This window comes from Chionomys nivalis, chromosome 13 (genome assembly GCF_950005125.1).
Source record: "Chionomys nivalis chromosome 13, mChiNiv1.1, whole genome shotgun sequence".
NCBI lineage: Eukaryota > Metazoa > Chordata > Mammalia > Rodentia > Cricetidae > Chionomys > Chionomys nivalis.
The window spans coordinates 351,527-367,176 of NC_080098.1; the positions used below are offsets into that span (position 1 = coordinate 351,527).

Genomic DNA, 15,650 nt, shown 5'->3' on the forward strand with positions numbered 1-15,650 from the left:
GCCAGTGCTCTTGACCACTGAGCCATCTCTTCACCCCCTTCAAATAGCTTAGAAGAACAAAGGAAAACCACACACAGGGCTCTTCACATCTCCCACCCCTGACTCATCCTGTCTGCCTCCTCCATGTCCTCTATGAGGCCATGTTCTTCAGGGCCACCAGCTTCACACCCCGACATGGAGTGCAGCAGAGTCTCAGGGAGTCTCCTTCCCAGGACAGTCCCCACCCTCAGGTCTCATGGGTCTTTCTCCTTCTCTCCTTTCATTTCCTATGCTTCCTTCTCTGTGGCTCTGGTTCCTGTCAGCCTGGAACATCTGCCTGGATTCCACCAGCTCTCCCATCTTTCCCTTTCTTCTCTCTGTCTTTATGCTCAGTGAGCCCTGCTCCCAGGAATTCTTTCTTCTAGATCTTCCACATCTCTTGCCCTTTTCTGTTCACCTCCCAACCTCTCTGCCCTTCTTTTCTGACTTTTCTTTACCTTACTGTACATGGCCTGCTCTGAGCCTTCTCCATTTTTTCTGAGAAAGGGTCTCATATAGCCCTGGCTGGTCTTGAACTCTCTATGTAGCCAAGGACAACCTTGATCTTCTGACACTTTTGCCTCCACTTCCCAATTGTTGGAGTAACAGGCGTCATACCACACCTGGTTTATGAGGTGCTGGGGATGAAACCCAGGACCTTTGCAATTAACACAAGCACTCTAAGAGCAACACAGCATCCCCAGCTCCTCCCTCTTTCTTCTCCCTGTGGTTTCTCTGGCCAGATTCTCTGCCTCCAGTTCAATCTCAGGTCCCTTCTTCCACAAACTTAGCCTGAGAACCTTCACAGATGATCTGAAACTTACTTTCCTTCTAGTTTTAATCAAGTTGATGGGAGACGATAACATTGGGGTGTGTGTGTGTGCATGACTTTTCTCAGGAGTCATACAGTTCATACATTTTAAACATTATTTTTATTACATTTTACTTATTTGTTTGTGTGCATGTGTATGTGGGTATGACTTTCATATGGCACACATGTGGAAGACAAAGAACAGCTTCAGATAGCTACATTTTTCCTTCCACATGTGAACCCCTGGGATGATATCAGTTTGTCAGTTTCTCTCTCTCTCTCTCTCTCTCTCTCTCTCTCTCTCTCTCTCTCTCTCTCTCTCTCTCTCTCTTGTTCAAGACAGGGATTCTCTGTAGATTTGGAATGTGTCCTGGAACTCACTCTTGCAGCCCAGGCTGGCCTCTAACTCACAAAGATCTGCCTGCCTCTGCCTCCCAAATGCTGGGATTATAGCATGTGTCACCACCATCCTGCTCAGGTTGTCAGTCTTAACGTTAAGGCTTGATCTACTAAGCCATTTCACCAGACCCCATTGGCTTTTGGGGTTTTGTTGTTGTTGTTGTAGTTTGGGCTTTTGTTTTGTTTTGTTTTATTTGAGACAAGATCTCACACTTGTCTGGAACTCACCGATTAGACCTGGTTGATTGACCAGTGAACATCAGGAGTTCCTCTGGCTCTACCTCCTGAGGACTGAGAATACAAGCATGCACCACCATGCAAAGTTCTGTGTGTGTTATTACATGTTTCTCTGTGTGTGTGTATGAGTGTATGTGCAGTACACATGCTCATGTGCTCATGTGTGTAGAAGCCAGAGATCAATGGTGTCTTTTCTCAGTTGCTCATGCATTTATGTTGTGATTCTGTGTGAACTTAAGCATGTATGTGGAGGCCAGATGTCTAGATTCTGTGTGAACTTAAGCATGTATGTGGAGGCCAGATGTCTATGCTGTGACTCTTCTCAGCTTCTCCCGCCTTTATTTAATATTTATTTTGAGGCCTGTATAGTAAGGTCTCTTCCTAACTGAAGCTCATCAGTTTGTCTGGGCTGCCCAGAAAAGGAGCTTCAGGGATCCACCCATCCCACCCCTACCCTCCAGGCACATTGTACCCAGAATATTTTGTTGTTGGTTTGGTTTTCTGAGACAGGGTTTTTCTGTGTAAACATCCCTGGCTGTCCTGGAACTCTCTTTGTAGACCAAGTTGGCCTCAAAATTACAGAGATCCCCTTGCCCCTATTTCCTGAGTACTGGGTTTAAAAGCATGCACCCCTACTGCATGTCTATACCCAGCATTTTTACATGAGCCCTTGGGAATCTAAATTTTGGTCTTCATGTTTGAGAAGCAGGCACTTTGTCAACTGAGCCATGCCTCCAGCCCTCCACTTCATCTTCTGAGACAGGGTTTTTCACTGAATCTAGAGCTCATCTGTTAGTGTAGGCTGGCCAGTGAACTCCTGGGACTTAGCAGCCTGTTTCTGTTTCTCCAGCATCCAGCTTTAGGTGGGTGGATGCTGGGGTCTAAAGTCAGGACTTGACATTTGTGTGACAAGAACATTGCTTCCTGGGCCATCTCTCCAGCCCAGCACCCAATGTCTTTATTCTTTCTTTTCCAGCCTCTAATATATTGCCCATCTTGTTCTTATGCAGAGAACTCATTGAAAACACTGAGAAATATGAGGATGTTGAACCTGAGGGTGAATTCTGCCATCTCCCAGTTTCCATACTTGGCTCTGCCTTCTTCTCTCAAGACCCCACACTTACATAAGCATTCCCTCAGTGTTTTTGTCTTCTCCTTCTCACCCTGTCCCTCCCATGTAACCTAGGTCTTTATCTCACACTTGGAACTCCCAGCCATCTGTCTCCCTTCCTGTCACATGCCGTGACGTCAGAACTCTATGTTCCTTTTTCTCTAGGACAACATATGGACCCCAAAGAGAACCCCAAGTAGCAATTCAGACACAGGTCTGAAGGAGTTAAAGGGATGTTGATGGAGGCAGAGGTTGGAGGTCAGAGGTGTGGGAGGAACATTCAGGCTGCAACTGCTGCTTTATGGGAGCCTCAGTTGCTCTGTTATCTAATGCCTTATCTCCCCCACACCCCTGCAGGATCGTGTATGCCTCCATTATCCTCTCAAGCTCAGCCTCCCCAGGAACACCACCCTACCTACCTGTCCATGAGAACCCCCAAAAAGAGACTGTATACTCCATCATAAATGACCCCAAATGAGTGGGTCTGGGTGACCATCTCAGAAACACCTTTGCATCTAATAGAAAGACTCCCAGATTCCACTGATACCCACAGAGTCGGAAGCTTACAGGTCACATATACTCATAGCCAGAGACAGAAACTCACGCGTCAGAGAGTTTGAATTCAGAGAAACTGAGAAATTCCCAGTTCCATTTTCTAACTTCCTAGGTCTTTCTCACAAGAATAAAAAGATCTACAGAATTTGCCTAAATGAATGTAATTATGGGTCACTGTATGAACCTTAACTTCTGGCCCTCTAAGACCCCTCCCCCTCCTCTATCACATTTTCCTAGCTGCCCAATGCAGTGGATGCCCCAAATGCTGGCAGCTTTCTACACAATGTGCACCCACATCTGTGAGTGTAATAACCAGTATACACTGTGACTGGTTCCCATGTACCACTGCACAGGACATCAGCAACAACTCTAGAGAGATGGTGTGAGGCAGGGAACTGAACACCCGATTGTTGTGGTGCTTTCCAAAAGTCAGCTGGCTCCCATGCCGTCTCTCTGTCAATAAAACCCTTAAACATAGAGTTGTCATGTAGGCAGTTCCCTTACTACCCCTGCCATTCTTAGCGGGTGACCCCACCCCCACCCAAGACCAAAATGCCCATGAATCTGTTATGGGCGCTGAGAAAAACTGCTCCAGACAGGGCTCCAGGGATCAGTGTCTGCCCTACTGCACGTGAACAACCACGTATATAGTAGAAGTCTGTCATCTGTGATTGGTTAGTGCATTTCCACTGACTGGACATTGACAGTTCATGCCATCAGGGTCTCATGTGCAAGATGCACAGTATAGGAGACAAGGAGAATACAGACTCATTCATAGGCCAACTGTTGGCTACTCAAGCGACTTCAGAATTCAGTGTTCTGCCTTCAGGAGCATGGTGTGCCATGCTTCTTATTTAGAAGTACAGTTTTCCAAGTAGGCTGGGCACCAGGTCATGCCTGAATTTTCCCCTGCACACAGTATGGTATGTTCTAGGCTTTGTTGGTTTTTTTTTAAAATATTTTATTTATTTATTTATTTATTAGGTTTTTTTTTGTTTTTTCAAGACAGGGTTTCTCTGTGTACCCCTGCCAGTTCAGGCACTCAGTCTATAGATGAGGCTGGCCCTTGAACTCAGAGATCCCCCTGACTCTGCCTTCAAGAGCTGGGACTAAAACTGTGCACTACCACCACCCCACTTATTTTAATTTTAAATTATATATGCTCCCCTCCCCCCTCTCTCTGTGTGGTGGGGGTATGTGCATGTGTGGTGGGGGTATGTGCATGCAGGTCAGGTCCCTGCAGAGACAAGAGATGTTGGTTCTCTGAGAGCTAGGGTTAAAGGCAGTTATGAACTGCCTAATGTGAGTACTGGGGCTTGAACTCAGGTTTTCTGTAAGAGAAGTTTAACTATTGAGCCATTCTCCAGCCCCCTTGTATTTGAGACACAGTCTTGCTGTGTACTCTTAGCAAGACCAGAACTCCTTATGTAGACCAGGCTGACTTCAAACACAGTGTTTCACCGGCTTCTGCCTCAGGAGTACTGAGAGAATAAAGATGGCATTCCGAATGTAGGTTGGCTTACTAAATTCTAATTTTGGATGATCAAATGCCAAGTACCCACCCAGGCCAGAGGTGTTCTATTTTTCTGCCCATGCCTCAAGGATGATAAAGCTGATGTTTACCTTTCTAGTGTTAGAACAAGTTTCAGTGGCCCCCAAAGCTGCTTTGAGGTGTTCCTCCCCTTTATCCCCCAGGTCACTTTCAGGGTGTCCCATTTGCTTGCAGTGCTTCTTGCCCAGACCCTACATGTTCCCTTTCCCTCCCTCAGTTGACTGCTTAGGCTTCATCCCTCACTGAAGCCTTTAATGGCACTTTCCCACTTCCTCCTTCTGCCATCTTTTATGCTGTCTCTCTCTTGACCCATTATTCTTGGTTTTTAGAGACAGGTCCTCACAATTTAATTCAGGCTGTCCTCAAACACACCCTCCTCCTGACCGGCATATGTGGCTATACCTGACTATAAATGTAGTATGAATTCTAATTTGTCTTAATAAAATAAACCCAGAGTCAGATATCAGGGTAAATGGTGAAAGATCAGAGCAACAAAGGAACAAGTCACAGCCAAGTCTTACCTTGTTAACTCCTCAGCCAGAAAAAAAAAAAGAGCTGAGCTCCTGTTTCCCATGGCTTATATTTCTCTCTCTGCCCAGCCATATCACTTCCTGTCTGTCTATACAGACTTCAAGACCTCTGTGGTTAACTAGTGGCTAGCTCTGCCCTCTGATCTTCAGGAAAGCTTTATTTTTAGAGCACAAACAAAATATCACCACAATATATGTATTCTTTTTAGATTTATTTTATGTCTATTAATTTTTTGTCTACAAGTATGTCTATGAACTACACATGTGCCTGACAAGGAAGGGAAGACACAGGAAGGCTTGACCACTCTGCTTTAGTCCGTGTTCCCACAATCTGAGAACACAGAGAGGAGAGAGCAAGAGTTGTATGACCTGTGTGATTAAAGCACAGCCTACGTACTGTGAACAGTTTGTTTCCAGATTAAACAGAGCCTTATTAAACTTTGGCCTAATAAATTGAACATATCTGTGCATACAGGGGCCATATTTCACATAACATGATTTATACTAAACATCCATCCCAGGTTCCCTGAGGATGTCCTGGAGTCCTGAAGTTGGCTGGCTCAGCCCTGCAAATGACAGCATCTGAGCTTTGGATCCTTACAGCAAGCTCCTCATGTACAAATCACAGCATGTCAGAGGGTCATGATGTCATCTGCACAGGCTTTGTGTTGTTCTTCAACCTTGTCCTCTGTGTCTCTCTAAACCTTCACCAAAGATGAAGGACCAACTCCAGTTTCTGGTCAGCATCTTCAGAGGAAGTCTCAGGACACTCTATTCCCTCATAAGGAAATGCTGATGCTAAGACCAGTATTAGTGATTTTGCAGTGCTTATGTGAGTGTGCGTGTGTATGTGTGTATGCTCCTTGTGGTGTCTGATGCCCTCAGAGACCAGAAGAAAGCACTGGGTCCCATGAATGTGGATTTACACATGGCTGCCACATGGGTGCTGTAAACCAAATTCAGGTGCTCTGTAAGAGCAGCAAATGCTCTTAACTGCTGACCCCCAAACCTCTATGGTATTAGACTTTTAAAAGTTTATGGTGGGACTGGAAAGTTAGCTCAGTTTCAATCCCCAAACCTACATGGTGGCTTACTCTAGTCCATGGGGATTCGATGCCTTCTTCTGACCTCTGCAGGAACCAGGCACACAGGTGGTGTATGTACATACATGCAGGAAAAACACTATAAGCATGCATGTGTGTCTGTCCTGTGTGTGTGTGTGTGTGAGAGAGAGAGAGAGAGAGAGAGAGAGAGAGAGAGAGAGAGAGAGAGAGAGAAAATGACTTGTGGGAATTAATTCTTCCCTTAATCTTGTGGGTCCTGGAGATCCATTTCTAGTTGTTAGGCTCAGCATCAAGCGTCTCTACCCAGCAAGCCAGGGATTTTAATCTTGTGTGTCATGGCCTTTGGGAAGAGAAATAGCGCTTCCACAGGGGTCAGCCATGACCATCAGAGCACTCTGATGTTTATGATTCATAACAGGAGCAAAATTATGCTATGAGGTAACAAGGAGAACAATCGTATGTTTGGGGGTCACCACAACATGACAAACTGTATTAAAGGGTCACAACATCAGGAAGGTTGAGAACCACTGTATAAGCCCTCTCATCAGCAGTCCCCAGGCCTCTTAAAATCATTAATCACATTTAAATATGAACACATGCATTTGATTTCTTCATACCAATATGTAATAAATATTAAAAACATTTCATTGTACTAAAAATGAATGAAAATTTTAAGTGGGCACAGGTTTTGTAAGAAAATGTAAAAACAATTAACAGTCTAAATTTCTGGGTCAGGCATTGTGTATCTGAGGGATCAACTATTATGATGATGCCCCCTGAAAAATTCATTTTTGTTCCATCTGATCCCAAAATGCAATGTGGATGAGAGTGTAGGAGTCTTTTTTTTTTATTAATCAAGAAAAATTTTATTCCAACTTAACAGAAAAACACCTCATGGAAGAGAATGGAGACTGGAGGGTGGGAAATATAATACTGTTCTTCATGGAGCTCAGACACAGGACAGACAGACAGCTGCATGGCAGGAAGGAGAGCTTAGAGGAGTAAGCAGGTGATGGGGAAGAGTTTAGATCAGAAGGAGAAAGAAAAGTGACAAGTTCTGAGTATTTCAAGAAAGTGGGCAGGCATATGAACCAGCATGGCTGCACATGGTAAGATGCTGTGCTAGACAGCAGGGTTCTGGGATGGGACAGTGCAGCTTTATTAAAGGTAAAATCATTTGACCTCTAGCATGGCTTAAGGGAACACTTCTTTCTAGGGTGACCCCTTGGCCATGCTGACACCATCCACCTGGGATATTTGGACTCTACACAGACATTCTATTCTCTTGACCATGCAGTTACTCTTCCTTCCTTCCTTCCTTCCTTCCTTCCTTCCTTCCTTCCTTCCTTCCTTCCTTCCTTCCTTTTCTCTCTTCTTTCTTTGTTTTTTGTTTTGTTTTTCAAGAGAGGCCTTCTCTGTAGAATAGTCCTGGGTGTCCTGGAACTTGTTTTGTAGCCCACACTCACACGATAGATCAGTCCATGACAGTCAGGGCAACTCAGCACCAATGGTTCAAGATGGATCTTAGCATAAGCCCCAAGAAAGGTCAGCCATTGAAATGACATTTTTTATTGATATTTATTGAGCTTTACATTTTTCTCTGGTCCCCTCCATGCCTCTCCTTTCCTCCTTCAACCCTCCCCCAAGGTCTCCATGTTCCCAATTTACTCAGAAGATCATGTCTTTTTCTACTTTCTACTTTCCACATAGGTTATATTTATGTATGTCTCTCTTAGTGTCCGCATTGTTATCTAAGTTCTCTGGGATTGTGGTTTGTAGGCTGGCTTTCTTTGCTTTATATTTATAAACCACTTATGAGTGAGAACATGTGATAATTGTCTTTCTGTGTCTGGGTTAACTCACTCAAAATAATGTTTTCTATCTCCATTCATTTTCCTGCAAAATTCAAGCTGTCCTTATATTTTTCTGCTATGTAATACTCCATTGTGTAAATGTACCACATTTTCCTCATTGATTCTTTGGTCAAAGGGAATTGAGGTTGTTTCCAGGTTCTGACGATGACAATAATGCTGCTATGAATATAGTTGAGCACATGTCCTTGTGGCACGATTGAGCATCCTTTAGATATATACCCTAAAGTGGTAATACTGTGACTTGAGGAAGGTGGTTTCCTAATTTTCTAAGAAACCACCACACTGACATCCAAAAGGGCTGTACCAGCTTGCATTCCCACCAGCAATGCAGGAGTGTTCCCTTTTCCCCACATCCTCTCCAGCATAAGTTGTCATCAGTGTTTTTGACCTTGGCCATTCTTACAGGTGTAATATGGAATCTCAGAGCTGTTTTGATTTGCATTTCTCTGATGACTAAGGATGTTGAACATTTCCTTAAGTGTCTTTCAGCCATTTTAGATTCCTCTGTTGGACAAGACCTAGTCTAAGGAGTACCATAAGCTTTTAGGAATCTTGACTCAGGACAAATTGGGATTTGTGGTTTTGACACTGAAAAGAATTTCAGGAGTGGCCATGATAGCAAGGATTTTTAAATGGGCTCGAGGGTGAGGAGATATCTATCAGTGAAAGCAGTTGCCTGAGGCCCTGCTGCTAGTGCCACCAGCTGAGCCACCACCATGCTGTTCTGATCCTCTTAAAGCTTGAGCCAAAATTACCCTCTACCTCTCTTACACTGAGTCTTGGCATCAATGTGGGAGGAGCCATGAGAAAAGAACTCCAAAGCAATGATGGCTTCTGATCAACTCTGATTGGTCCATGGTTCTGTGACCTCACAAAGAACCACTGGGATGAATAAGAGAGGTCCACCCATATTAGTCACCAGCTAGGCCTAGATCTTGTCCTTCGAATGCAGTGAAACTGTTGGCTGGCTGCAGAGGACTTGAATCAGGACTTAGGTCTTGAGAGACTTTGATATTTGTTGTTTGTTTTTGGAACTAAATATCTGTGATCACCACTGACCTGGACATTGTGAGTGTGCTTCCCAATTTCGTGTTTGTGCCTGAATTTTGACTGATGTGGTTTAAATTTAGTGTCTGTGTTTCAGTTTATTTTATTATCAATCATTTTCTACTATGCTCTACACATTCATCTTTAACATTTTGTACATTGGTTTATTTCTTTATGTTAAGTTTTCTTAACTTAGCTGTAAAAGATAAGGGATTTGGTTTGGTCATGTGTTTGGAGCATACACACCTGCCTTGTTACTTCTCTCAGCATTTCCCTGTGGTTGTAAATTCCCTTATCACGTTAAGAATTTTCTCCTGCTCACCATGCTACTCATTAAACAAAACATGCTCTGGAAAGTCTTGAGGGAAGACAATTTCCTCATGGCCTTGCAGTGTCACAGACAGGTCGTCATCCTTTCTCTGCCCACAACTATGAGTTTAAGGGAAAGGAACTAAGTGCCATGAGGGTAGAGATGAAGAGGCTGCAGTAGTTGGAGTCATCAGAGAATTTGAGGATCTGAGTGAAAAGGGCCTTGAGGAAGCTTGTGTGTTCACTATCTAGTCCATAGCCCTGTCTCTAACCCTGGGTAGCCCAAAGCCAACTGAGTCCACTCTAGGTACTGCAGCTGTTATTAAAGTCCAGATGTCCTCAAGGTTTGTGTGGGGGAGGTTTCACATCGTCTCATGTCTCTGGATTTCCAGTCTCTAACAGGGTTGCTGTTCAGGAGGTTGTAAAGCCCTATGGTGGTGGAACCCAGCAGGGAAAATGGAGTCATTAGAGGCAACAGGACATAAAAAAGCCATGTGAGCAGCTGCTTCAGACCCACCTTCCCAAGTCCCAACATGGTTTCCCTGTCCCCTGATTGTCTGAGCCATAGCACAACCTATGGAACAAATGTTGCTCTTTCTCAGGGAATTGGTCATGGCAGTGAGAAAACCAATGCAGTCCTTGGAGACAGAAGGTGAAGATTTTTGTTGCTTCAGTTTTGGTTGTGAATAGCTGTGATTGGTTCATTACCTCCTATGGCCTCACTGGAGCCACTGTGAGAAGTTGCAGACTCTGCCCACATGAGGCCCTGGCTGGTGCTTCTCACTTTGCAGAGTTTGCTGTTGCTGGGTTGGCTGCAGAGTTGTTGAGCTCAGACATTGATTCATGTAAACCTTGATATTACTGATCTATGAAAACAGATGCTGCTCATTTGCTTTGACATCCAAACAGAACAGTGAGTTTGCTTCCTGTTTTGTTGGTTTTGATTTATGTCTCTGAATTGGTTCTAAATTTAATTTGTGATATTCATTCAGTTTCTTTTTTTTAGGGGTGCAATGAACTTTATTGATGGTATTCAAGAGAGTAGGGCTCCCTAAGCCCCTCCTGCTATTCTGGGGGTCTGGTTTGGAAACTGTGAGAGAGATGCTCAGTGTCAAGGGTTAGTTAGGATAGGGACTGCTCAGCAGCCGAGGGCCTCTCTCTTGCTGTATCCCTGCTGGGATGGGTGGTCCAGGGTGGGCTTCTTACACTTTGGAGGCCATGTAGGCCATGAGGTCCACCACTCTGTTGCTGTTGCCGAATTCATTGTCGTACCAGAAAACGAGCTTTACAAAGTTGTCATTGAGAGCAATGCCAGCTCCAGCATCAAAGGTGGAAGAGTGGGAGTCACTGTTAAAGTCACAGGAGACAACCTGGTCCTCAGTGTAACCCAGGATACCCCTTAGTGGGCCCTCGGATGCCTGCTTCACCACCTTCTTGACCTCGTCATACTTGGAAGCTTTCTCCAGGAGGCATGTCAGATAGACAACGGACACATTGGGGGCAGAAAAGCGGAAGGCCATGCCCTTGAGCTTCTCGTTCAGCTCTGGGATGACTTTGCACACAGCCTTGGCAGCGCCAGTGGATGCAGGGACGATGTTCTGGGCAGCACCATGGCCATCTCGCCATAGCTTCCCAGAGGGGCCATCCACAGTCTTCTGGGTGGCTGTGATGGCATGGACTGTGGTCATGAATCCACAATGCCAAAATTGTCATGAATGACCTTGGCCAAAGGGGATAAGCAGTTGGTGGTACAGGAAGCGTTACTGACAATCTTGAGGGAATTGTCATACTTGTCATGGTTCACACCCATCACAAACATGGGGGCATCGGCAGAAGGGGCGGAGATGATGACCCTTTTGGCCCCACCCTTTAAGTGGACCCCAGCCTTCTCCATGGTGGTGAAGACACCAGTCGACTCCACAACATACTCTGTGCCAGCATCCCACCATTTGATGTTGGCGGGATCTCGCTCCTGGAAGATGGTGATGGCCTTCCCGTTGATACTATTCCCATATTTCAGTTCTTAAACATGATTCCTTGTAATTTTTTAATTAATTTATTTTTGGCTTTCAAAGTTTTATTAGTATGTACAAGCTGTAAAAAGCCAGATATTTCGTGAATATGTGAATGATTATCATATCTACGTGTGCTATTATCCCATAAACCCTTTGAAGCACTTAAATGCTCATCTATCCTGATAACTATCTTCCATACTTGCTATGTTGCATCCTACAGCACTGCAAAAAGAACCAAAGAAGCCGGGCGGTGGTGGCGCGCTCCTTTAATCCCAGCACTCGGGAGGCAGAGGCAGGCGGATCTCTGTGAGTTCGAGACCAGCATGGTCTACAAGAGCTAGTTCCAGGACAGGCTCCAAAACCACAGAGAAACCCTGTCTCAAAAAACCAAAAAAAAAAAAAAAAAAGAACCAAAGACATGTCATGTGTGTCATGAGGTAAGTCCATTTCATTACAGCATCCCAGTGTCAGGGAAGGCTAGCATCCTTTAGATGACCATCTATAGGAGTTTTAGATAAAGGAATTGAATATGTGAAGTGTAGTCAGAATACTTAGAGAACACAGCATCCTAGTGCAAAGGGCATTGGGGCAGACCATAGGTTCATTCTCTAACTAGTCCATACCTGTGTCCCTAGCAAAGGTCAGCACAGAGTTGCTGAGTCTGTCTACCTTGTTACTATGGCACTTGTTCCTTGTTACTATGTTACCTGCTTACTATGTTCTTAAAGTCAAAGTGTCCTGCTCAGGTTTGACAAGAATGGTCTAACACCTTATCATGTGTTTGAATGTCTGGGCTCTAGCAGGGAGGTGTAGTTTGGGGAAGTCATGAAAGCCCAGGGTATCAGAAATAATTGTGTGACTGGATGTACCAGGGACCTGCCAAAGTCCTGTATCCAAATGCTTTAGACCTATCTTCCCAAGTCCCCTGCTCCTCGTCTTCCATCCCTCCCTGTCCTGTGAGAGCCTGAGAGGAAGGTTATTCTTTGTCATTTAAGTTGTTTCTTGTTGGGAATTTGCTCTGGAGCTCGGTAGAGAATCATCTTTTGGGCCATTTGCTGTTACTGGCCCATTCCTTACTGTGACATCACAAAAGGCCTTTGTGAGAAGTTATCGAAATCTCTTCCTATAAGGCCCTTCAGCAGACTGCGGTTTGTCTTGATGCTGCAGAGAAACTCTTGTTGAATAGAGAGCACCTGGACTTCTACACTTGACCTGATAAACTGGAATCTCCTAATCTCTTGGACCTTGACATTGGGAAATTTCCTCTTTGTTGGTTGAATTTTGTGTTTAGTTGTTCTTCTTAATACATACACTCAATACTTTTTGTTGAGGCTTATGTGTTCTGCTTATGTGTTCATTTTGCTTAATTGTTCTGTTTAAAATGTTTTGTCATGTTTTACTTTGGTTTAATTTTATTTTAAACCTTATCTGTGTGAAATAAGGAATCCTCTATAATACTTCTATAGATGTATACAGTAACCTGGGATTATTTTCATGTGCTCTGTGACATTACAGCTTCACCTTGTGTCTGCCCCAAAGTCCCCCATTTCAGTTAAGGTTCCAGCTACTGATCCACAGCTCTAGTCACCATTTCTCTGGAACCAGGGGCTTACAGTATGAACCTCATGTCTATTTCTTCCTTAGAGAATGACAAAAGTTGATGTTTTGTGGCTGACTGTGGACTTCTTCAGTTGTTCTCCTTACATGCTTGCTAAATAGTTTTCCCATAGAATTGTCCTAGGATTCCCTGTTGAACTCTCTGTGAACAGGAAACTTTCACTGTAATGTGTTGGTTGACTTAGTGTGAAGAAGTAAGAAATCTGATAACAGATGTATAAGTGGATATTCATCAAGGACATTGGAGTACACTCAAACCTGTTTTGTTTCTTTGTGGTTTTTCTTTTAACAAAAGTAAGCTTTTATTTCCATGTTTCTCAGATTAAGTTTTCTGAGTTGGTTGCTTTGAGAGGATCAGTCAAAGAGAACAAATCCCACATCCTCATCTGATTCCTTCAACTCTTCCTTGGCTTCAGCCTTGGCTGGGGCTGCAGCAGTAGCAGGAGCAGCAGTGGTGGCAGCAGCTGCAGGGGCAGCAGCCACAAATGCAGATGGATCAGCCAAGAAGGCCTTGACCTTTCAGCAAGTAGGAAGATGTACTCAGTCCCCACAGACAGAGCCAGAACCCGCTTGTAACCACAGATGTTAGAGTGTGATACTGAAGCAACAGCTGGATAACCAGTCTGCAGACAAACACTAGCAACATTTTGGACACCATCTAGAAAGCAAGAGTGCAGAGTCTGCTCTGTGATGTCAAGCACTTCTGGGTTGTAAATGCTGCCATCATCAAACACCTGCTGGATGATCAGCTCAAAGGAGAAGGGGGAGATGTTCAGCATGTCCAGCAGTGTGGCTTCACTGGCTCCTACTTTGTCTCCAGTTTTTATTAGCTGCGCATCACTCAGAATTTCAATGGTGCCCCTGGAGATTTTAGTAGTGATGCCTAAAGCCTGGAAAAAAAGAGGTCTTCTTGGGCCCCAGACCAGTGTTCTGGGCTGGCACAGTGGCCTCGCTTGGGGCAATGGCACCAGCACAGGCAACAGCTGGCACTTTGTTGGCCAGAAGCATGTCCCTAATCTCAGTGAGATTCTCCTTGGTGAACACAAAGTCCACATTCCCCCAGATATGAGGCAGCAGTTTCTCCAGAGCTGGGTGGTTCTCAGATGCCCCACCCCCCAGATGCCCTTCTGCATCATTGTGTTCTTGCCCATCAGCACCACAGTCTTCCTTCACAGGGACATATAGATCTGCTGCATTTCCTTGGAGCCCACATTGTCTGCTTCTACAGTGAAGCATTTTGGATAATCATTCAAAAGCTGGATGATCTTAATGAAGTAGTTCAACTTCCAGGTTGTCCTGTCTTCCCTGGGCATCATGGTAGGGCATCAGGGATTGCCATGCAGGGTTTAAAGATGATGTCACTCTAACAAGGATGCCTGGCGAGCTCAAGACTCTGTTTGCAATGATCTTTCCTTGTGTCTTTTTGATGCTTCTCGAGGAGCACTGGTCTCCATTATATGGAAAGACCCGTCATGCACTATGTTGGTCCTTAGATGTCCTTGCTAACAGAAGTTGTGTTTCTCTTTTCATCTTATACCTAAATTGATCACTTGCATGTTTTGTAACATCTGGAATTGATCCTCACACCCAGGGTGGAGTAGCTGGAAGGTAGCAAGTGATATGTAGGCTTAATAACATCTTATCAATGTTAGTGTCTCTTTTATGATTCAAGCACTCTCTTGCTTACATGATTGTCAACTCTCTAGAGTCAATGCACATCACACACACACACACTCAGGGTTCCCTAGATCCTACTTGTCCTTCTTTCATACTTCATGTCTTGTCTTACATTTCAAGAATTTGAATCTTCTCTCTGGGTGACGCAGGTCAAGGGTTTGACAGACTTCATCCTTTCTTTTTTTTTAATTTTTTTTATTTTTTATTTTATTTTATTTATTTATTTTATTCTTTTTTATTTTTTATTGTTTATTTATTTATTAAAGATTTCTGCCTTCTCCCCGCCACCACCTCCCATTTCCCTCCCCCTCCCCCATCAAGTCCCCCTCCCTCATCATCCCTAAGAGTAATCCGGGTTCCCTGCCCTGTGGGAAGTCCAAGGACCACCCACCTCCATCCAGGTCTAGTAAGGTGAGCATCCAAACTGCCTAGGCTCCCACAAAGCCAGTACGAGCAGTAGGATCAAAAACCCATTGCCATTGTTCTTGAGTTCTCAGTAGTCCTCATTGTCCATTATGTTCAGCAAGTCCAGTTTTATCCCATGCTTTTTCAGACCCAGGCCAGCTGTCCTTGGTGAGTTCCTGATAGAACATCCCCATTGTCTCATTGTGTGGGTGCACCCCTTGCGGTCCTGAGTTCCTTGCTCGTGCTCTGTCTCCTGCTCTTGATTTGGACCTTGAGATTTCAGTCCGGTGCTCCAATGTGGGTCTTTGTCTCTGTCTCCTTTCATCGCCTAAATGTTTTTCTTTGGGTTCACCTTCATAATTAGCTTCTCTAGGACCACGCATAATAGGCTCAAGGTCCCATATTCATGGCTAGAAACCAAATATGAGT

At 44.5% G+C, this 15,650-nt stretch overlaps 2 pseudogenes; both read right to left on the reverse strand.

The window, feature by feature from the left end:
• Positions 1–10,721: 10,721 nt before the first annotated feature.
• LOC130886074 (glyceraldehyde-3-phosphate dehydrogenase-like) lies at positions 10,722–12,465 on the reverse strand (annotated as a pseudogene).
• Positions 12,466–13,493: 1,028 nt separating this feature from the next.
• LOC130886002 (60S acidic ribosomal protein P0-like) lies at positions 13,494–14,452 on the reverse strand (annotated as a pseudogene).
• Between the last annotated feature and the right edge of the window lie 1,198 nt (positions 14,453–15,650).